This window comes from Sturnus vulgaris, chromosome 6 (genome assembly GCF_052056855.1).
Source record: "Sturnus vulgaris isolate bStuVul1 chromosome 6, bStuVul1.hap1, whole genome shotgun sequence".
Taxonomy (NCBI): Eukaryota; Metazoa; Chordata; class Aves; order Passeriformes; family Sturnidae; genus Sturnus; species Sturnus vulgaris.
In genome coordinates this window covers 1,650,880-1,674,107 of record NC_142248.1, presented here as the reverse complement: position 1 = coordinate 1,674,107, position 23,228 = coordinate 1,650,880, and the positions used below count along the sequence as shown (strand labels likewise).

Here is a 23,228-nt window from a genome sequence, read left to right as displayed (position 1 = left end):
GGAAAATGGGATATGTGGTGGGAGAAGGAAGGCACCATGAAGTGTGGTAAGTTGCAGTGGGATGTAGATGGCTGAGATGGATTAAAGCACTGAGTTCTCCTCCTGGCTCTGATAACATCTGATGCCTTAGTACCTGTTTTGATGGCAAAATCTGCAGATCTTAGTTTGCCAAGGAAATATGCTGAACACACATACGTCCCTCTGTGTGTGGAATGGGACAAGGCAGCTCCAGCACGGGGGCCAGCTTCTTCCAAGGTAAATCTTTGTGGGAATAACCTGCTGTCAATACTTACTTGGCACTGAGCAAACTAACTGCAAGGGTGTGTGATGAGAGAGAGGAATAACTGAAAGGAAACATCCTGCCTGGTATGGTAATGCTCTTCAGTGTCTTCGTCTTGTATATGGCTTCTTCGAAGTAAGGATAGTGGACATAAGCATGCAGGTGTGACCTATATGCAAAATAAGTTATTTTTATCCCCTCCCACACCTTGCTCTCTAGACTCCACGGCTATGGTGCTACTGCTGCTCCTAGGAGTCTGCCCTTACCACGAAGGGAAGGATTTTAGTCTGTCATTCCCTGATTTTACCTGTGGACAATTCCACCACTTTATGTAGTGTCTTGTAAGGCATTAATAGCAAAGTGGTTTTTCTCTTTTTTTTTCCCTCCAGTCTTCTCTTCCTTCAATCTGTATTTTGTTTCATCTGTCCTATTACATGTTGTTGGAGCCCAGGGGCCAGGGAGAGCCCATTTCACTGCTTGACTTCTCAAGAATTGCAGGATAGGCCTGTGCAACATGAACCTGTCTGTTTTTAATGGGACCTCTCCAAGGATGGTTTTGTACCATATCTGGCCTGACTGGATCACAGTCATATGTATACCAATATACCTACTGATGTAGGTATATATATATATATATATATATATATATATATATATATATATATGTATATACACATCTACATATCAATATACCTACTGGTGTATGTTCTGTACCATCATTTTTCTGCTGTTTTCTATGATTTATTGGAAGTTTCTCTGCTCTCTTTTTCTTTTTTTTCTTCCTGTACTCCAGCTATTCTTGCAACACATGCAAAAAATTGAACAAAAATTATTGCAGGACTTGATGTGGCTACATGGCCATTTTGCTGCAAATATTTAAAAAAACCCAACTATTTAATATTTAAAAAAAAGTAATCCTGTCTACCTTTAATACCGGTAGTGTATTTGATTTGTTTCCCATAAAATCATGTGTCTTCAGCCAGTGTTAAGAGATTAATTATTGCCCAAGTGGCAGAAGAAAAGAAAAAATGATGGAACTGTATCTCCCTCTAACATCTGAGTTCTGGAGGTCGTGAGAGATGTCATACCTGCAGCTATGTTCTTGTGGTCCCAACTCTTTATTTTTAAACAGAAATGTTATCTCCCAATCTCAGCAAAAAATCCAGATAGTGAATTGTGATAAATCTTCTGTATCTTTCCCTTGATAGCAGTTGCTGGGGTTCTGATTCTGCACATTGGAGGACCATCTTGACTGGTTTTGGTTTTGATCTGCAGGTCTGTCCTTTTATTTTGAGGGGAAAAAAAAAAGACACATACCAACAGCCTGAGACTGGCAAATTTGATGCTGCTGCAGCTGGAAAGGTATCTGATCATACTTGGTTAATAGCCTAGAAGAGTTTGCTCAACATGCCCCAGCTCCTCCCAAAGATTTAGTCCATGGCATAGTGTAGGCCAGGGAAATTAATAATATTTTTGAAGCCCTAATGTGTACTAGCATTACAGCCTGTACTAGGGATCCTTAAAAATCAGTCACCCCTGGATCAGGTAGATTTTAATAGTAACACACAAATAGCAGAGTGTGGATGAGCTGAATTGTCCTGCATGTGATCTCTTCTCTGCCTTTTCTGCCCTGTTCAGTGTAACTCAAGAATTTGATCTGATCTCCTCTGTGGCCTGTAAAATCATAGTAAGAGCTTTATTGACCCCTCTCTAATTAAAGTTGAATTGAACTTTGTGTTTCAAGCATGACTTAAACATTTATTACTCATGAAAAATTATACCATGTCCTCTCCAACTTATGCCAAGCATTCTTTGAGTACCAAATGAGAATTTTGTGAGAATTTTTTTGTTTGTTTCTTGCTTTTGCTAGTAGGAATTACAAAGGGATCTGATACGCAATCCATGCATGGAGGGACAGATTTTAAAACCAGTTTTCCTTAAGCCATTAAGAAAATGCATCTCCAAACCTTATTTCGCTGTGCTATCTGTCCACTTCCTGGATTTAACTCCAAGCTTATTGACTGTGATGGGAAGACTCCCAGTTAGTACACTAACTTTGGTTGCATTGTCCTTCTAGAATTCAGCTTTCCTTTGCTGCTGTGGAAAGAACTGCTCTAATTTCCTAGTCAAAGCCCAAATTTGAAACTGAAATTGCTGTGTGAGCATTATACTCGTTAGAAGTCCCCAAAAGGAGCCTGGAAAACCAGGCTGTTTGATTCAGAGATGGACAGTGATAGGGTTGGCAGTAGACACAATTTCCAAAAATAGCAATTTCTGTTAGCTATTACGAAAAAAAATGCCTGTCACTTCGAGGATTGTGGAACACAAGAATAAGAGCCCACAGATGATACAGGATTGATATCCTTGGGGATGTTCTGAACCTGGGTGGACAAGGTCTAGCAGAAACTCTTCTTAGCTGGCCCTGCTTCAAATTGCATGTGGGAATGGACAATTTCAAGAGGTCATTTGTGAATTGAAATGGTCTCTGATACTAAGGTGTGCCACTTTTTGAGGTGTAGGGGAAGAATGTGGTGAGACCACAAGTAGTCCTTAATGGCAAAGTTATACAAAGTTCAGACATGGTTGACAAGCATGATGAATAGGATTAAATTGCCTGAGTGCTGGAAGGATGTGAGAGAGAGAAACTAGATAAGCAGTTTTTGACCTATGTTTGAAAAGCCTACAGTTTAGGGGTGAAAGGTTGATAAGAAAAGTAAATATATTGTCTGTGAATTTCCATTTGCAGAAGATGTGTCTACTGGAAGAACCTTTAGCAGTCAAAAAGGGCTGAAACATAGAGTAGGACTCTTCAGGCTGAGAAACAGTGAAGATGCAGCCCAAATGACCTTGGCAAAGTGCTGTGGGGGAGACTGCTCTTAGTCCTTTCTTTTCCCCATGCACATGTCTGTCCCTGATGAGTTTGATTATAGGGACAGGGAATAGAGGTGAAAAAGTAGAAGGTGTGCTTTTAGCTGAAATATAAAACCCATGAAAACTACTCACCCTTGTTTCTCTGTTCAGGGGAAATGTGGAAGGAACTTCCCTGGCACTGCTAGGTGAATCTAGATGCAGAAGAGAACCAGGATATTAAGATATACATGAATGAGCATGGCTGAGAAAACGAAGTTAGTCTGCAAACCTAAAGGATTAATTTATTCCCATTATTTCTGTTATTTCACTTCATGCATTTCATGCTTCACTTCATAATGTGCCCTTCTTGCATGTGGTCTCTCCTTTTAAAAAAAAACTTGGTAATTTTTCTAGTGACCTGGAAAACTCTAAATTTTTTTTCTTTAAAGAAAATAGTCTGCAGAATAATCTCATCTTCTAGGCAAACAAATGTCATCTTCAGAATAAAACATGCATACATGAGGAAATTCCTTTGAAGAGGGAAAAAAAAAAAAGCTTACTTGGCTTGGGCCCCTTTCAGCATGATCTGATATACAGTATTATGTTATCCTTAGATGATCTGTTATTATCTTCCTCCTCCCGAGCCACGTGTCAGCAAGCACATGTGTGTGAGCAGCTGAAACTGTCCTTTGAACTCTCCCCTGGCAGACTGACAGCGTGGGCAAGTGGACAGCAGGCTGGAGCTGCCTGCAGTACCTGTCACTGCAAGTGGCTGGCCAGCTCTGTGACCTCAGGTGAGTGACTCTAAGTCTCTGTTCCCTTTCCTGGCCTTTGTCTGTTGGGTCTGTCCCTCTGAGCACCTCTGCCAAGGTGGCTCCAGCCCTGGGAGGGCTGTAGCTGTGTCAGTGTGACACCACAGCTGAGCCAAGTGGCTCAAGGAGGCTGGCTGGACTTGACTCTGGGCCATGCTGATGTGGCTCTCCTTGCTCTTCGGAGTAATCTGATCTCCACCACTCCAGATGGATGTCCCAGCTTGTTTGGAGGGGAATCTCAGTGAGGAATTGCTGCTCCTGTGAGCTGAGCATGTGAATCCCTGGTGGCCAGAAGCTGGTAGGCGATTCTCCTGGGCTCTTTGTTTCTTGGCTTTGTCTTCCAGACACATATATATGCTAGCCTTGATGCACCCAGACTCATCTCTTCCACATCTGCATAGCAGTGAGCAGCATCAGGAGTGCCAATTACCTTTATCCTCATGATAACCATAAATCACAGCGAAATTTCTCTGTATGCCCTTTGTGTAAATGTAAGCTTTGTAAAATTTGTAAACTTTGTTTAAATCAAGAGCAGCTACATGAATACATTGTCCTGTATTGATGATTAGCACCAAAGGCAGTGGAATGACAGCAATTGGTTCTAGCCACACATTTGTCTAGTCATCTTCTGGCAAAAGGGGTGTGTTAAATCATGATCAAAAAAGTCATAGCTACTGTCACCTAAAATCTACTAAAATTGATGAATAGTCCAGCGGGAGTGTTTAGTGTTTTTATGGAGCCCACGTCGGTATCCCTCAGAAGCCATTGTTTTTACAGAAACCAAATTGTAATAGTGGAGTTTGCAATGCTGGATGAGCATATAAAATGCTCAGCTGGGGAATGATGTGTGTCTACTCTTGAAGAAGGCTCTCAGCTCTGCAATATACAGCAGTTTCCTCACCTTCAACTGGGCAATGGCTTGGGTGGAGTTACATTGATGAAGGCACTTCTTCATGGGCTCCCATCAGCTGCAGACCAGATACAGCCACACTTCTCATGCTGGTGAAGTGTTTCCTTGACTGCAGACCATGCTGGTCTTTCCCTGACATTTTCATTGGTTTCTTTCTTCAGAGCAGACCTAAGACACAGGCCCAGTAAGATCTCTGGAAATTAGTCAGCAATTAAAATGTACTGGATTTTATAGTAGTAAATTAGCTGGAAGGACAATTCGGCATTTTTAACAAGTGGCAAAAACGCCTTAGATACTGGATCACTTTTATTGGCCTGGCTTGAGCACAGCATTTTCCAAAAAAACAAATCAAATCATCTACTGCCACTGTTGCATGGTTGTTTTGGTTCAGGAATAATTGCTGTCCCCTGCTTTCAGGGAAAGATCTGAGAGTTTGTGTAAAAAAATTATACTGCTCTGGGCTGCTGCCTTTAAAGCAATATAACTTCTTGTCATGATGCAGTAACACCAGTATTTCACTGAGAGTACAGGCGTGGTCTGTGTGTGTTTGGGATGCCATCTTTATGCTAGAAACAGATCTACAGCAGAGTATGCAACATACAGAGACCTTTCCAGTCCAGACCAGGCACTGCTTGGAATTGACCTATATAAAAACTTGCATTTTTAAAGTGGAAGTTATTATTAAAAAACTCAGTTAGATCCCAGAGTAAATACTCTGTGGATGAATCAGGAAATGGTTCAGGCCAAATGGACTCTGCAGACCCTGCTTGGATCAGTCTTTGCCCTGATGTAACCGAACCAATGTGAACTTCTGCATTAAGTGGCATTTGAATTAATGGTTAATTAATTAATGTGGCTGTGTTTGAACCTACCTGGAAAAATAAGGGGGATAACGAACTATATGAAGTTTCAAAGGTTTTTGGCCTGTTCAGCTTTGTACCTGTGTTACGCTTTCATGGTGCTGGGACTCCTGTGCTGTTTGCTGTGCTTTGGAGTGAGGGAAGTGGTTAAAAATTTGTCTGCAATGTGTGTGTTGGGACTCTGAGGCTTAGCATTCCCCATGGACAAGGGCTGCCAGACAGAGCTGAGAGCAGAGTTGCCCAGTTCAGTGAGGACAGAGACCATCTGGGCAGGGGAGGTGACTGGTTTTGGAATGCTGGAGATGCAAGGGAAAAGCCCTCTGTGGCACAACTCCATCTGCTTTTACTTATTTCTCGCTTTCATATTCCACAGAGCTTTGGTTGCTGTTTGCTGTTCTTGTTGTCTGGACCTTCCTCTAGGCTTTTTAGGCACTGGAGATGCACCTCCCTCGGTGTTTGGGGATGCTCCTCTCCCTCTAGCTGGGAGCGTGGTGTGTTTCCCCCACTGTGACTGGGGATGGGAACCTGCAGCTCCACCAGGGACTGGCATTCCATCCTTTCCCCAGGACAGCAGCCATGTTGCCTCTGCATTTTGGTGTGCCTGGGGAGGGGAGATCACTCCCAAACCTGCAGAGCTCTGTGGCTTGCTCTTGCTGTGCCTTCTGCACCATTCTGGTCCAGGGTAATGCTCTTCCACTTGTGTTTCAGAGTTTCACCCCTCCTCTTCAGTCTCATGAGTCACTCGTGAGAGCAGTGGGTTCCTCACATTTCAGTACCACTGCTTTGGGATCCTGTACAGGTTCCACTGAAACCTGTGGAGTGCTCCACATGGATGGAAGCATTTTCCATTGACAGCAGTAGGAGTGAGTCAGGCGCTGGAGTAGCAGAGCCAGTCAAGGGAGAGCTGGTGGGTGCTTCTGAAAAATAAGATTGTCTGCATGCTTTGGTGAAGTGAGGAGAGACCAACAAGAGGGTTGAAACATTTTTGTAATGAATACTAAAGGTCTTCCCCAGACACCAGCTCCCTCATCTGGGATGAGGAGACCCTGTAGGAATGAGGAAGTTCTCAGAGACTGCCAGAAGCAGAACTGAAATGTGAAGAGCAGCCTGTTTTTAATCAAGGTCTCACACGCACTCTGGCCCAGCTGCTCTCGCAGGATGCAGGAACTGCCTTCCACTGTGATGCCTTTTGGGTGGGCTGTTGGAGGCAAAGGGTATTCAGTAGCTCCTGCTCTTTGTGGGCCAAAAGTTCTTGCTTACACTGTGGTCTTCACTGGACCACCCTCCATTACGTGCCATGTTTTCCCAAAGCATGTATTGATTTACCTGCTTTGTGTTTCTGAAGTGGAGGGTGTCCTGTGCCTGGGCTTAGAAAGGCAGGTGAGGCTTTCAGGAATCTGAAAACTCTTGTTGTATGTTATCTCTTGATGGGTTTCTCTTTTGTGATGGACAGCCCCACTTTGTTCAAAGCTCTCCACGCAGGTGATTTGGTCCTAAATCTTTGATTGTGTTGCTATCCTCCAGATTATTTCCTATAAATGTACATCTCTTTGGAGTTCACTGTCCTGAGACCAGATGAACACTGGCTGGGGCCTTGCTGTGTGGACCAGAGCAGAAGGGTTTCTCCACATGTTTTACAGGCTAGACTCATGTTTGTACAACCCAGGACAACATTTGTCTTTTGTCTGTAGTCATGAGACATGGCTGACTCCTATTAAGCTTGCAGTTCATCTCAAAGCTCTCCATAACTTTCTGAGGAATTGTGGACAGGTTTTCCCCATCCTTATCTGTACTGAATGGGGTCCAATTTTTTTCAGTCATTTTCCCCACTGTCAAGATCAGAAGTCAAGCCTGTCTTCAGGCAGTTCTTCCCAGCTACATAGCAGCTGTGTATTTTACAAGCATGCAATCTATCTGATGGCTCAAGTTGTTAGAGGAAACTTTGAAGAAATCTGGACTCACAACAAACACAGTACAGCTCTGCTGGGTTAATCCCTCCATTCTGACAGTGACCCATTGATAGTTAGAGTCCAAGTATCATATTTCCAGTCACTTTTGCATCTGCTCTGTGAAAGTTTATTTGAGACCATTTATTTCATCTCTTAGGAGGATGTTATGCATCTGAAGCTTTATAAGTCAAGACATGTAATGGCCTCTCTGCTATCCATGCGGCCTGTCATAGAGGGAAATTAGCTTAGCTGGATCCAAATTATTTCTGATTAAATCCATATTAGCCTAAGACTTTGCTTTGTTATCTTCTGTGCTTACGAATACTTTGTGGTATTTATTCATTATTTATTTATGTTTCAGACTTTTTCTCCTGGGAATTGTAGCTAACCTGACTTTTCTTCCTTTTGCAACCCACGAGCTTATTTAATTTTAGGCATAAAGTTTGCTTTGTTCTCTCAGTCATGCACCTCAGACATCCTTGATAAGACACCAATAGGTAATTGCTAATTGTTTCAGCCAGTCCTATTAATCCTGTGAGTTAAAGTTCATCTGGTCTTGCTTTTTCCTCATTTTAGGGAGAGGTACTACCTCTCTGCCATGGGTTTTAGGTGTGCTTCTTGTACCTGTCCAAAGATAACTGCTGCTAGTAGTCCCCATGTGTTTCAGTGGATGCAGACTGGGGTGAATGTTGCACGAAAATTTGCATGAAGGGTGGTGTAGTGCAAGCCTAGGGCTCTTGCTCCAGTCTGGAGAGGGAAGCTGAGGCCTGAGAGTCCAGACTCAGGGATGAACAGACAGAGCTGACTTCAGTGTCTCTAACAGTAAAGCAGCCCTGGCTTTTCTGTGTGAGAGATTGCCCCTAGTTTTGGTCTGCCTGGGCACTTTTTTGATTGCTGCAGTGGTCAGAGGTCCTGTCTAGCCTGGAAGTCTTGACTGGAGCCTCTGTCAGAAGGGGTGGGACAGCATGGGAGCACCTCCTTTGACTTGTCTTGCTGTTTGAATTGATCTGCAGTTCCCCACTTCTTTTGTAATCCAAGTCATGGTGGCTGGAGCCAGATCTTTTATTCATCAGGGGATATATGCAGGGCCAAAAACTGGATCTAAAAGGAATGAAGAGACATCTACAGAGCTCCATATCAAAAGGTTGTCTAGGGGTTTGCACCACACCCACTCTTTTAAGAGCTGGAATAATATATACCCTGGCAGGCTGTAAATCAAAGGCCAGCGCGGAGAAAATCCTACCACACACGTTTCTTTTTGTAGATGTAAGAACTTTTGGCCTCTTTCTTGCCTTCTTGTACTTGCCTTGCTCTTCCATGCAGCTGGTGATTTTGGGCTCTCCTCTTTCCCTCCACTGCCACATCCCAAAGCTGTCACTGCCTTTGCTGTGGCCAGGCAGAGAACAGCTCCAGGGGTAAGGTGTAGGATGACCTTTGTGGCTGAAGGCTTACAAGTCTTTCTTGGGAGTTTGAGACCCATCCCCAGTCTCTATTCTAGTGTTTGGCCTGTTTCCAAACCTCATGGGGAAAGTCCAGAGATGTGGTTGTTGCAATGAGGAGGGTCAGATAAGCAAAATAAAGAGATAACCCTTTAGGAAAAAAAAACAACAGAAAACAACTCAGTTCCCTGATTAATTTTGCTCTGGGAATCCCTGTAGTCTTAGGTTTCTAGGCCTGGCCTTGTTTCCACTTCATCCTCCCTCTCTGAAGAGGCTTTTTGTCTTTAATTGCAACTATAAATAAATCATCATAGCCAGAAGTAGTATTTTTCCAAGTCTACAACTCTAGTGGCCAAACCCTTCAGTTTCCAGGAATTCGCTTCACCTTACCCAGAACTTGCGACAAAGAGGTGAAAACCACATTCTGCCTGTATAATGTTAGCTCCAGTCCAGGGAAGTTTTCCTCTGGGTATTTCTGCCCTGGATCCAGACCTGACCTGCAAAAGAGGATGAAGAGCAGCCCATTAGCACCTGCCTGGACCAGTTACACACAAAGCTTCCAGGCAGCCCTGTGGGTCTGTGGGTGTGCTCCTCCTCCCTGTGGACATGTCCCCAGGAAGCTGACAAACATTGGCCCTAGGGGACAAACCTCTACAAATCAACTGAGCCACCGAAGAGCCCCGCCCTTGTGCTAACTATGTGTGAGCACAGGAACTTACAGGCAAAATGAGTTTCTCACCCACTGTTAACTAAGGTAATGATGGGGGGAAGCAATGGAAAAAAGAGAGGGTGCAATCACAGTCCAGATGCAAAAATATCCAGGTGGTCTTGAACATCTTTTGGGTAGCACACACTGGTCTATGCTGCTCTTGTTATCTGCACCGGCTGAGGGGAGTCAAAACTTGTGAGTGAGCTCTTCATTTGGCAGTGCAGGACGCTCTGGGCTGCTGCAGATCTCAGCCAGCCTCAAAGAGCTTGTCTCAGAGGGGACAAACTGTCCTTCTTCAGGACTGAAAAAGTCAAAAAAGAGCTCAAAGCGGAGTTTTCAGTGCATGGAGGTCAGTTAAATGATCCAGGACCTGCCCTTGGAATGCTCTCATGTTGGCCTTCCCCAGCTTACAGGAGAGTGGTGGATACTGTGGACCAAACACAACCCAGCTGGGAGTGAGAGAGGAGACTAAAATCTTTATTGTAGTAGGTGAGTGTTTAGGTATCTTCAGAGCAAACTGGACTGATACCAGTCATAACTCCTTTTCTGTTCTGCCGGTAGAATACTTCATCATTGATGCACAGAGTTTGCCTGCTTGTGTAAATAAGTATTTAAGTAAAGAGGGAGCCAAACTAGAAGTGAAAACTGCCTTGTAAGGATGGCATATTAGTCTTTGTTTCAGCCTAATTCCCTCATTGTCACAGGAACATATGTGGTGGTGGTAGTCATCCTTGTGGATTGTCTGCTTGTTCTTCAGAGATCATTAAACACAATTACAGGAAAAGAGATCTTTGTTTCTGAGCAACACTCAGCTTTTATATAAGTGTTCCACATTTTCTTCAAAATGCTTTACCAATTGTAACTAATTTTAACCGTTTGGTTGGCATGAATATAAGACAGACCTTTTCTGCCAACTGATTCTCATTTGTTTTCATGGGGATTGAGTGTCTGGGTCCTCAAGTCACCTTCCAATATGCCAGCCTCAGGTCGTGTTTGCTTCATGTAGCTTTCTTGCTGTTTAGTGTCTCGGGGTGAAAAACCTCCCCTTTTGGATAGAGATGGCAAATTCCTAGGGGCCTCTGTGAGGGCTGGATTTCTCATGTCTAAATGGAAGGAGGCTCTGTATTAATGAGACCCATCTACTTTCCCCAGCTCTGCTGATGGTCTCCTCCTTGATTGTGGACAAGGAGTTGCTCCTCCATGGACCTCAGCTGGCCCATGTGTGAGGAGGCGTGGGGCTGCCTTCTCCTGCCAAGGGGCTTTCAAAGCCAAAGGGAAGATGTGTTTTGGAAGGACTGGACTTGGCAGCACAATAAAAAGGAAGAAAATAGGGAGTTTCAGAGCCAGAAGCAGAGGGAGGCATGGTTTGGGCAGGGACTGGATGAGCAGAGTCAGCAGCAGCTGGGGTCTAACTCAAATTTGTCCTGCAGCTTACATATGTCGAGGCATGGACCTGTTGCCTGTATTCATTTGTAAAGTATCTTTCTGAGCCACGGGGTTTTAGTGATGGTAATGTTGTCCAACAAAGGCCTCTGTTTAGATGTGGACTTTCTAAGCTAGTTGAGGTTATGAACAAAATAATAATAAAAAGGTATTAAAAACCTGGTAAGGCAAAGAGAGGCAGGGCAGAACTGGCTGGAAAGTGGAAAATATTTCCCATGATGAATTATAAACGAAAAGAAATGTGTTCCTGTGCTTTGAAATTTCTGCAGCATTTTTTTCACCATCAGAAATACTAAAACCTAAAAGAAATTAAGTTAAACAGAAATAAATAAGATCTTAAGCAGCTCCTGCCTCCAGGAAATGAGCTCCTCCATCTCCCTTTTCTATGAAAATATGTATTTAGAAAATAAACTGTTTTTCTCTTTGAAATTAAACTATCAAATATAAAAGGTTGACCAGCTCTAGGAAAGTCTGGTCTTGCGCTTAAGGCACTGATTTTGGACTGAGAGACCTGGGTTTAATTTCCACTTCTGCTACAAACTTTTCCTGTGTGACCTTGGGCTAATCCTTTAATCTCACTCTGCCTCTGTTCCTCATCTGTCAGATGAGGCTATGACTTCCCCACCTCACAGGGGTGTTATGAGAGTAAACACATCCTCCGTGCCCTGCGCCTCACCTTCCAGCCCGCTCCTCTCCTGGGGCAGGGGGAAGGGAAGGGAAGGGAAGGGAAGGGAAGGGAAGGGAAGGGAGGGGTGTGCTCCACACTTTGGGACCACTGAGATCTCTCCCTCCACGGCCATGGGACAGACTGGTGAAGGCAAGGCAGAGTAGGACCCCCAGCAGATCCCAACTGTCCTTGGAGAGCGAGAGACGAGGGAAGGAAAACACTGAGCACGCGTGAACTGTGGGAAGGAGAAATTTGTTGTTTCCCATCTTGTTTTGGTTTGTTCTTTCCTACTATTTCCCTGTGCTTTTTTCCACCCCTCAAGTCAGCACTCATGAAGTGTCCATAGTACTCTAACAGCACAAGAACCGGCCCCGTGTAGGGCTGGCTGCTTCCTGAATTAGTCTACATTTGCAGCAATTACCTTCTTTCCTTTCTAGCCAAATGTTTCTCTGAGCCTGAGGCCCAGCTAATTTTTTTTGTCAGCTCTGGTTGCGCTGGGCGGCCCTCCCTTCCATACGGGAAATATAGAGATGCCATTCAGGCACCTCTAATCCCGCTTTCACTGCTGCACTCATTAAAACATTCCTTTATTTATTTTAATTTTATTCTCTCCTCCCCACCACCTTTTCTAAACAACCACTTGCATTATGCTTTTAATTGCCTTTAGATTTCCCTGGTGTAACTTCTCCGGCGTCCGCATAGCCGTAGGCAGAGCGCGCGGTGCTGGGAGCCTCGCACGCGGTCTGCGGGCTCGCTATTGACTCAGTGGCGTGCTGTGAATGACTCAAAGATCCATGGGGATGGCTGGGGGTGGACAAAAGGGCGGCAGGACCGAAAGCAGGGGTGGAGTGGGGACGAGAGGGAAAAGCCGGAGAGGCAAACACGCTCTGCGCTCCCTGCATGTTGGTGGAGCAAGGTCTTCCCTCAGCGCAAGGAGAACACCTTCAGCTGTGGACTGGGGAGCTGGGCTGCCCTGCCAGGTTTGGGGGGCAGCAATGTCTGCATCATGGCTTTGTGAGCACAAGCTGTAATGTGGCCTTGTACAGGCATGACTTCATCTGTTTCCATAAGATTGCTTTCTCCCTCTCTCTTTCTTTGGCTGGTAATTGAGAAACGCATGAGCTCACCTCCTAGGAGCGGGAAATGAGAACCGCAAGAGGAAACGAGCTGGAAAGTATACATGGGCCAGAAAAAAAATATAGATTAGGTGGGGGGGAAGCCAGAGATGTTTTGGAGAAGAAAAGGGATTCCTCCTGTGTGGGGTCATTGACATATAGGGCTCACAGCATCTTCCTCTGCACTGCAGGCAAGGGCAAGGCTGGGGCAAGTCCTGTTGACATCTGTGCAACTGTGCTGGACTTGAGAGTATCCTCTGGGCACAAGGAGCCCAGAGGCAGGGTGAAAAGATGGCCCAATGTGATGGTGGTACCTTGTGTGTGGTTTCTTGATACAAACACAACCTCTCTCTCATTAGTGCAGCTTATGGGACCTGCTAGCGAGGGGGAGTATAACCCAGATGTAAATGGGAGCAGAGGATGAACCCACACAGGTGTGGGGCTTTAAAGTGCTTGATGGAGAAGGGGGAGGAAGAAAGAATGGTGTCTTAGGTGGAGTTAATGACCTGAGTGAGCTCTCTGGGGCTGGCAGATCTCACAATGAACGCTGTAGGGTGCTGACTGTGGTAGAACTGCTCGATCAGGCCATGCTCTCTACCATTGGATCTTGCTCACATGCAGGTAAGCAGGGTCCATTGCCAGCATCCCACCTCTTTTTTTCTTGTCTCTCTTTTTACCTAAATCAACATTTAGGATTTGGAGAAAATGTTTCTGGAGGTAGGCTATTCTCTGTTTGGTTTCCACTTGATTCCTTGTGGATTTTCTTGCTTTTGAAATGGAGATGAGTGATAGAGGAGGTGGTTTACAGTGGTCAGATGGGCAAGGAGAGCCTTTCTGCCTTGTTCCTTCAGTACCTTAAGTTTCTTCCTTGGTGCCCAATTTTCTCTTTCATCGTGTGTCCTCTGCTTGCTTTTACTCCCTGCACTGAGCATGTCTCACAGCTTTCCCCTCTGCTGCTGTTGAGGTGAAGTGTGGGAAGAGATCAGCTGTCCTCTCAGGGTTAGCTGTTGAACCTGAAGGGCTTGTTCTTTACTTGCTGGGCCCTAATATAATGTCACCTGTCAGGGGGTCCTGTCCCCAGAGGGATGTAAAATGACCACTGCTAATTGTCTCCGGAAAGGTGGGCTGTTGGGAGTCTGAGGGAGGGAGAAATCTACTGAACCAACTGCAGGAGCTGTGGAGAGTTTGCAGCATGTCCTGTTGATGCAGAAGGCTACTGTGGTTCATCCCAGGTGGTCTGAGCAACTTGGAGCTTTGCAAATTAGTTCTCTGTTCTTGATCTACCTGGTCTTGATTTCAAAGCCTAAATGAAGACAGGTCAGAATTTAGGACCAGCTGTAGTTGGCATGTATATCTATTTCTTTTGACCTGTTCTATCTCTTTGTGGTGATTTAGGATTTTTTTTTTAATTTTTATTTTTTGGTGTATATACCAAAGGAACTTCTAGCTGACGGGAAACCTGTGCAATATATTAGGGCTTAGAATATCTGTGCTGGCACAAGTGGGGATCCCATATACGTTATACACTATTTGTGTTTCCACTGGATTTTTTCCCCTTCTCTTCACATTTTTTTTTCACCGTTTTTCCTAAGTGAAACACTAATGCAGTAATGTTCAAACCCACAATGTTTGAATGGCCTCTAAATCAGGCAAAACAAGCTTGCCCAACCCTAGTTGAACAGACTGGACTCATTTTCTAATTCATGCACGCTCTGTTCATTTTGGCCTAATAAATACATTTCTGTCCTCGACCACGAGCGCTGGGGGACCTTGGAAAGTTTGACGTTAGCAGGAGAGGGGCAGGTGACCAGGGGAGGAGAGGAGACTCTGGATTGGTACCCATGATTCCTCTAGATGGCTAATAGGAAAGGCCATATATTCCAAACTGGTGTAGTGTGCAAAGAAACCCATATTGCAAATTCAGTAAGAATCAAGTTCCTTGACTGTCACTCTTGTTTTTCAAAGGCTTGTCTTTGACTGGAAAAACCCAGCAGGTACTGAAACTACAGCAGTTTGGGGTCTCTGAGAACTAATTGAGGATGCAGCAGGTTATGACCCAGTTTTAGGTCTTGGAGTACAAGGTCTCACTTGGATCTGATTGCTTTTATCTTTAATGCAGAGGATCTAAGCACCAGAAAATTGTTACCTTCAGTGTATGTCATTCTTGCTGTCTGGAGTGAATGTTTTTTGTTAAGTGGAGTTTCTTGGAACTCTGAAAAGGATGAAAGTATATGGACTGCTCTTACTTACTTTCCCTAAATACAGACACAATTGTAATAAGGCTTGTAGCTGTGGCTTGTATCCACGGCTGATCTTAGAAGAGGCTCATGGCTTGAAAAAGCTGTGCATCCTGTCCTTGTGTGTGCACTTTAACTGACCCATGGATGCCACGAGTACTTCTTGTTTGCTGTTCTGCTTCATGCAGGTTGCTTGGAAGGTCTGTGGCCCAGACCTTGCAGTCCTCTTTCCTGCTGTTAACCTGGGAGCGGGCCATGAAAAAGACAAATTATTCTGGCAGTGGGAGATCCCTTCTGACTGACATCTATCCCATGGAGAGAGCAGGCTGTGCATCTGGTGTGTTACAGGAGTGCTGTGAGCTCACACGGACTGACCTGACTGTGGAGCATTATTAGTCCCCTTGTGGAGCCATGCAGGGGTTGGGGTTCTCTGCCGTGGGGGGAATGCTGCCTGGCCCATCCCAAAGGGTTCAGCTCTGATCACGAGTGTTTTCTAGGGTTCAGATGCTTTCATTCTAGCTCTCCAAGAAAGAAGCTAAAGGGCTGGGTCTCCCTCGACTTGAAAGCTAACATGGGTCAGTTGTTGCTGTTCAGCTCTTTATCCGGTAGTGACTTGTCTGTGGGACTTTTGCAGGAGACAGTATGTTGGTGTGTCCTTAATGTCAGTCAGAAAAAATAGTTTCACTCTGGAGGTGTTTTCTCCAATGGCCTGGAGGAAGCAAACACAGTTTTAGAGTAGGGTGCAGGTCTGTGGTGTAGTCACTACTTGGTGTGACCAGGTCTAGACTGATGATGAACTTATTTGGCTCTGTCTGGGCTCATCGTGAACACCCAAACTTTTCCATGAAGCACAGCAAACGATAGCATGGCCTAAAATAAATATTTATTTCTGCCCTCCATGCCTTTGTGCCCTGCCTTGCTACCTTTGGGCCTTAGAATATGATTCAGAACCTGTTTGCCTGGCATTTTACATCTTTGCTTTTCTAACCAATGTCTCAGTGCTCTTGGTTTCACCCTGCTTTCCTCTTCTTCCCAGCCTGGCATATCCCTGTTTTTTTTTGTCAGTCTTTTTGACTGGAAAAAGCAGGCTGTGCCTTCTCCCTTACGCACCTGCCCTCGTCTGTGTTGGCCACTCTGGTATTTTAATTTCTTTTTCATTGGCCCATTGCACACGTGTTGATTGGCTTTGCAGCTGAGGTCAAGGAATTTCCATGTCGTGTTTGGAGAGAGGGTTTCCCCTTCACAGTCACTGCCTCAACCAGGCACTGGTTTGTGTAGAAATAGCTTGGCAGCTCTTGGAAACAGGTCTGTGTGAAATAATATTGTCTCTTTGAGGTCAGGAAAAAAAAAGCCCTTTTATAGAGTCATGCATACACTCTTAAAAAGAATTCCACAAAGCTTGGTCTGTTCCCCCCTCTCACACTCTCCTCCTGCCTTACCTTTTTCCTAAAACACTGGAGAATGCAGTCTTGGAGTCTGACGGCACTGAGCATACAGCATGTACTGTGCCTTTTGAAATGCTGGCTGCACATAAAAGCCTTGCTTAACACTGGACTCTGTTGCTTTATTATGTTGTGTGCACAGTATGTTGGTGGTGGGGTTCCCCACTGGGTGGGATTAGGAGGTGTGGAGAAAAGCAGCTGGAGCAATGGGTGATATGTGCTGTGGTTGCTGTGCTGGGGCTCTGGCTTCCCAGGCTGGAAAGGGAGGCCAGGAGCAGGCAGCTGATGTCAAAGGTTGTGCGAGTAGCCATGGGATTATTCGTGTGTTTTGCATCATTGTTGATTTTCTTTCTGGTTGTGATAGTTGTGGGGAGAAGGGTAGATGGAGGGGAACACGTGGGAGGCAAAGGAAAAAAAGAAGTCCCACTGCCCCAGGACTATAGGGCAAATTCTTACCCATCTGCTGTTTCCAATGCTAAAGATTGGCAAGAGCCACGCCTTTGGGGATGGTTGGTCTCATTCCAGGACTAGCACTGCTGCTTGATGTGCATGTGCTGGTACATCCACTGCAATAAATCTGTGTGATTGCTTGCCTGGTGACACATTTCCAGTTGAGGCCCGTGCCTGGCTAGGTATCCACACTGCCAGTCATGCACAGTGGAGCAAAAAACCCCAGTGCCAGGCCTGCATAGGCAGAGGAAAGCCCTGCAGTGGACATCCCATGGGAATGTTGATGGACAGAGGAGCAGGTGCCTCTGTGATCTGTGAGTAGTCTGGATGGGCCCAAGTGCTGTGTGATGTTGTGCTTTAATGCTTCCCATGTGCTCATGTTACCACCCCAACTGCTCTTGTTACTGCAGCTGGGGAGAGCTTGAGTGAAATCTCTGAAAGTGAAGGAAAAATTGCTCTATTTCAGTGGCCAAAAGGGTCCATTTCTGCTGTCCTTGTCCATCTGCTTGCTCTTGAAAAGAAAATGAGAGCCATGTGCAGATCAGGATGACCCTCATAACAATCATACTGTCTGAAGAGGTTTGTTGGCCCTTGGAGTTAACTACCTGCTTGGATTGTGCAGAGTTATCAAGCTTTGCCATTTGCTGAGCTGCAGGCACCTGATGAAGTTCTGTGCTGTCATAAGTCCTTGTGTGGTGGAGAAAACTCCAGCTGTATACCTATTAGATACACTTAGACTTTGAGGCTTCAGGATGGTTGAGCTGTAGGCACGGTGGATAACATAGGAAAAAAAATTCTTTTCCTCCTACTGCTCAAAATGTGCACCACTGCAGCTGGTCCCTCTGTGAGAGCCTAAATCTGAACCATAGACTGAAAATACTCAATGCTGCCTGAAATTCCCCATCTGCAGGATACTCATATGTTTATTTTGGAAGTTTGAATGGTGAACTGGGTTGCAAAGGGAATGCAGTGCCTGGGGATGGACCAGGGTGTTGGTGTTTGGAGCATAGGCTTGAATAGGGTAGCTCTTCATGGCTTGGCTGCTCTGTCTGCAGCCCAGCTGGCTGCAGCTGTAAACATTCACCTGTGGTCAGCATCTTCCATTTTTCCTTTCATCAGAGGACTGGAGCATATGCTCTGACACAGCCTAGCAGTACCTTAAAAAAAAAATTCCCCTCTATCACTTGGAGACTGAAAGATGAAATCCCACAAAACACCTCCCTTAATCTTTTTACAAATTATTACATGAAGTTTATCTCCTATTTTCCTTTTCCAGACACCTTTTTTTTTCAGTTAATCTTCTCCTTGTACTCCTGCTGGTATCAAGTTCCTCCCTGTTTTTGTTTTTTTTTTACATTGCCATTGGTTTCAGTGTCTCTTCCTAGCCCAGGAGTTCAGTGCCTGCCTGGGCATGTGTGTACACTATACATCTCATTCACTGTTGAGTGATGGCAGTGTGGCGAGAGCTTACCTCTCTCTTGATGCACCTTGTGGCATCAAGCTCCACGTGTTAGCTGGGCAATCTGCAAAATGTTGATGGGCTTTCTTTTTCTTGTTGCAATAATGTTTTTGGAGTGTTTTTAGGTGGCCACCATTTCTTTAGCATAAGAAAGTGAAGGTTTTCCCATTTGCCCTGTCTCACTCATCATTTTATACACTTCTAGTTCAAGCTATTGAGCCATTTGGACCTTGATCTTTCCTCCTAACAACCTTGGAAACCTTTCTGTGTTCTCTAACGATTTTTTGGCATCCTTCTCTGGCCTCTGTTCCTATTACCCCTGCTCTGAAATGGGTGAGCGGGCTTCAGCTCATACTCAAAGTGTGAATGTGTCATTGATTTATGTGGTGGCATTTATAACGTTTTTGGTATTGTTCTTTATCCTATTCAACCTAACATTTTTTGGTTCTTTTTTTCCTGATGGCCTCTGTGCACAGAGCAGATGTTTTCATTGAGCTGTCCGCAGTGACGCCTAGATCTTTTTCCTGAGTGGTTACAGTTAATTTAAAACCCATCAGCGTATTACCTCAGCAATCCCTTGATGTCACTGGTTAGAAGATCCCAGCTGGCTGCTGCTCTTAATTCTATTGCCTGTCTGTTTCCTATTATTTTTTATTATGCTTACGTTTACTTGCATGCTGCGCCAGCTTTTCAAGCGAGGTGGGCACACTCATTTACAAGTGGCTAACACAGGCTCTCAAATTCTTCTGTTAGTGTACATAAAAGTAATGTTCGTGCTTAGGTGTTTTCACTACTGAGTAATGCCAGTACAAGAAAACAAACGTGGCATATATTTGCACATGTCCATTTTTGAGAGCTGCCCTCGCTGCCTGTATGAAAGAGCAGCTTGTCTGCTGTGCCTATCTGGATCGTGCCAATGAGTAACCCGTGCTGGGCAGCCCTGAATATTTGGCACCAAGCTCTTTCATGTAAAGTTGTGTGGCTTCAATGAACTAACAGGGAAGAGGAGGAATTCTGGATGCATGGCAGGTTGAAAGCTGTCAGCACAGGCTTAGGCAATATAACGGTGCCCTTTGAGGTCTCTGTGTATGTGTGGTTTCGTTGTTGATCTGTTGGACAGTTTTGAAGACCTGTAAAATACTGTGTGATACTTTCCAGCATGTAAGATAACCTAAATAATACAAGGAGTCCTATGGTGCTGAAAGTAGCACACCGAGGGGGTGCTGTGGCTCTGGTGAAGTCATGCAGCCTGGAATAGGGCATGCAGGGACATTGCACCAGGTTTGCATTAGAAAGCTCCATCCTGGAAGCCAGAGAAATTTCACTTGGCTCCCAGAGGAGCAGTAGTAAACCGGTGTTAATGAGAGATACTGGGAGAAATGCAGGAAGGAGCCAAATGCTATAACTCTGCTTACTGATTGGAAACATTGTGAAGTCCCCTCTCGCTTTGAATGGTTTTGCAAATGATCTTTGGCAACTGCCATCTCCTGTTTCAGAAGCCATGCAGCTCCTCTGCCTCTGAGGACAGAGTCTTAGGAAGATGGGATGGTTTAAACAGGAAAACAGAGACAGCTGCAGGATGACCAGTTTCCTACTGTGAGGAAGCTGAAACCAGTCTAATTTTGCTGAACTGTGACTCGGTTCAGTCCAAGGATTCCAATACCATGCAGTAAATGTTACAAGCTCCTTTGAGGAAGGGGAAAAAAACCCTCTGATTCAAAGGCAAGGGGAGGAAGTGCCCAGCAAGGGACAGAGATGAAATTGCCAGTAATGATGGATGGGGAAGCCCAGTAGGGTGTTGCTGAGCAGCACCTGAGAGCAAAAGAGATGAATGGCCCTCAGTGACCAGGCTCTACTAAAGTCTGTGTGTGGATAAGAACAAAAACCAGCCACACTTGTCTCCTTTCTGTGGGGAGGGGATAGTGATGCACTGTTGCTGCACTCCACAGAGCTCCTAAAGGGGTGAATGACAATGTTCTTGAAGGATGAAGCTGCAGTAGATTTTTTCAGCTCCTGAGACCAAAACTCAGCTGGTCCCTCCTGCAGAGGGCAGCTGGCATGTCTGGCTGCATTGGTGAAGCTCGTGCCAAAAGTGATTGTGAGCAGTGTGCTGTGCCCATTCACCTCGGTGGAGAATCGCTCCTGTTGTTATTAATGTAGAGCAAGAGCAACATGTCTGTTAGGCCAGAGGTGAGCTGACTGAGAGCACATGCATAATCCTAATGAAATGCCACATTGGAGATGTGAGTTCCAGCAAAATTTCGCAATGTGGTGGGGCTAAGCACCCTAAGTTTCTAAGAGAAACAGATGCAAAAGCTTTCTGCAAGCACTTCAGTCCTTGATGTGCCCCAGCACATAAATGGTGATCATGGCAAGTGTGGCTGGCTCGTACTAGCAACCCAGCAGGGTGGAATATCCCTTCCCAATGCATTTATTTCCAGTAAACTTGACAAGTGGGTCAATGGTGAATGCAGTGAGGACATACAGAAGCTTATTGTCTATGCCAGACCTTAGATGGCAAAAAGCTGGAAATGGGAGCAAGGGAATACCTCCTGCTACAAAGAGTATAGGATTACAAGGAGCAGGTAAAAAAACTCGTGCAATTATGAAGTGCTACTGATGTAGTGAGGATGTCACTGAAAAGCTATGTGCTAGGGAGTTGAAGTACCCTGGTCTTCTGCAAGGAAGGAACAAGAATGGCTGTGCCTAGCAGGTAAATGAGGAAGGAAAGCAGACTCTGGCAGCAAACAGGTGGGCCAAAGAGCACAGAAATGATCATCAGAAATCCTCTTACTCTACTTTACAACCACATTTCCCACTCTTTCACAGCCTGAAGAAAACTAGGCTGAATCTGTAGTGGCCTGAGCCAACCAGGCTGTCCATCAGTGGGGACAGGGGAAAAAAAGATAGGCAGTAAGGCCAAATGTGTATGGAAAGATAAAAGGTAGTGCAGAAACTTGGAGGCAGTGCTGTCTTGTAACTGCACTGGAGGGAATAAATTGGCTTCCTCGCTGACAAAAGGTCTCCAGCAGACCAAGCAAACCTATGCAAGGGATATCAGAGCAGCTCTGGCAATCATGAGGCTGGGCTATGTGGACACAAAAAGCAGCTGAAACTCTCATGCAGGCCTAGACTGTGCAGTGGGAAGCACTCTGCTCACTTCCAGTCAGAAACTGGAATAAATCAATGGTCCTTTATCAGCTTCCTTTTCCCATAGACTTAACTGATTTTGCTGTGGCAGTTGTTCTGCAGATATTACTGTACCACAGCACACTTTCCAGTTCCTTGTATTAGAACATGGGCTCATTTCTCTGTGAATCAGCTCTTTGCTAACTGCTTTGTAAACTGCAGCAGAGCAGACTATGCCTAGCACGGAGCCAGACTCCTCAAGCAGTTTTCTGGTTGATGACCAAATTCAGAGGCTATTCCTTTCTGCAGCCACTGATCTCTGTGACACCACAGTATTTACTGTCATTTTCTTGCTGGGGAACTTCTCACCAATCCATTCTGGGATGGCAGCAGCCATTTTCAGCCTGCATTGGAAAGGTAGTGTAAAAAAGGTCTTGCTCTGCTGTTCATGGAAGCAATTTGTCGTTTTAGGATTTCTTTATGGGCCCAAATCCACAGGAACCTCTTTTCCTTCCACACCTTTGTCTTCCTACTTGATAGGAGCCCTCAACCCCCAAACTGTGTGTGTGCTTAGCAAATGAGGGCTTAGAGATGCAATACCACTGGGAACAATGTGAACCAGGAATGTGCTAAAGCCAGAGGCATTGTAACCTAGAGCTGCACTGAACAATGTGGAAGAAATGCTGTCAAATCTGTGTCTGTGTGAGCTATTATATCTCCAGCTAGCCCCCCTCCAAAAGTTTGCTCAGCATGCTGACTTTCCAGGAGCTTTCTCAGTGCTTGGAACAAGTTAGCTATCTCCTGCCAGAACTGAGAGAGGAACACGACTGGCTGACGAATACCATATGTTCCAGGCTGGCCAAAGGAAACCTAATTGTGTTTTGTTTAGCTTGTGTACTTAACTGGGTTTCTGTAACAGGGCTGAGATAGTTGGGTTTGGCAATTTTTTTTTCTTTCTTTCCAGATAAATGGGGCTGATCCCTTCTACACTGTCCTGTGACAGCTCTGTGTTTTTTCCCTAGAAATGCAGGGCACAGCCTTCTGCCACTTCCCTAATGGAAGGGATCGGGGAGAACTGAGCAAAGGGAAAGGCAGTTGCCAGCAAGAGTGATCAGAAACTGCAGCACTGAAATCTCATTCTAGGCAAGAAGCATCCAATCCTGAGGAGGAATCAAAAATGCTTAGGCTCACCAGAAGGTTCCCCATCCCTTTTTTACTGGTTGTTTAGGCCATCAGAATGGGCAAAGGGTGTTTGTGACCTGGGAGTGAGAGCACAGAACTGTGGATGTCTAAGATCTAAATGTAGATTTGCTATGTTAAAAGTGGCTTAAAATTGGAGCTGTATCAGGCTGCAGAAACTAAAGACTGATCTATCTTCTGAGACTGTCCCTAAAGGAGCAGTTTGTGGCTTGCAGAAGTTGAGGTTGGGCTGATGCTGAGCAAGGTTCAGTTCCTAGAGACACCTAAGCCTGGATGG

General features: G+C 45.2%; 1 long non-coding RNA gene across 1 annotated transcript in view; it reads left to right on the top strand.

The window, feature by feature from the left end:
- Positions 1 to 4,123: 4,123 nt before the first annotated feature.
- LOC148223276 (uncharacterized) overlaps positions 4,124 to 23,228 on the top strand; it is a 90,074-nt gene continuing 70,969 nt past the window's right edge. Inside the window, exon 1 of the long non-coding RNA XR_015804378.1 lies at positions 4,124 to 4,240. This is a non-coding gene — a long non-coding RNA (uncharacterized LOC148223276). The remainder of the gene's footprint in view (positions 4,241 to 23,228) is intronic.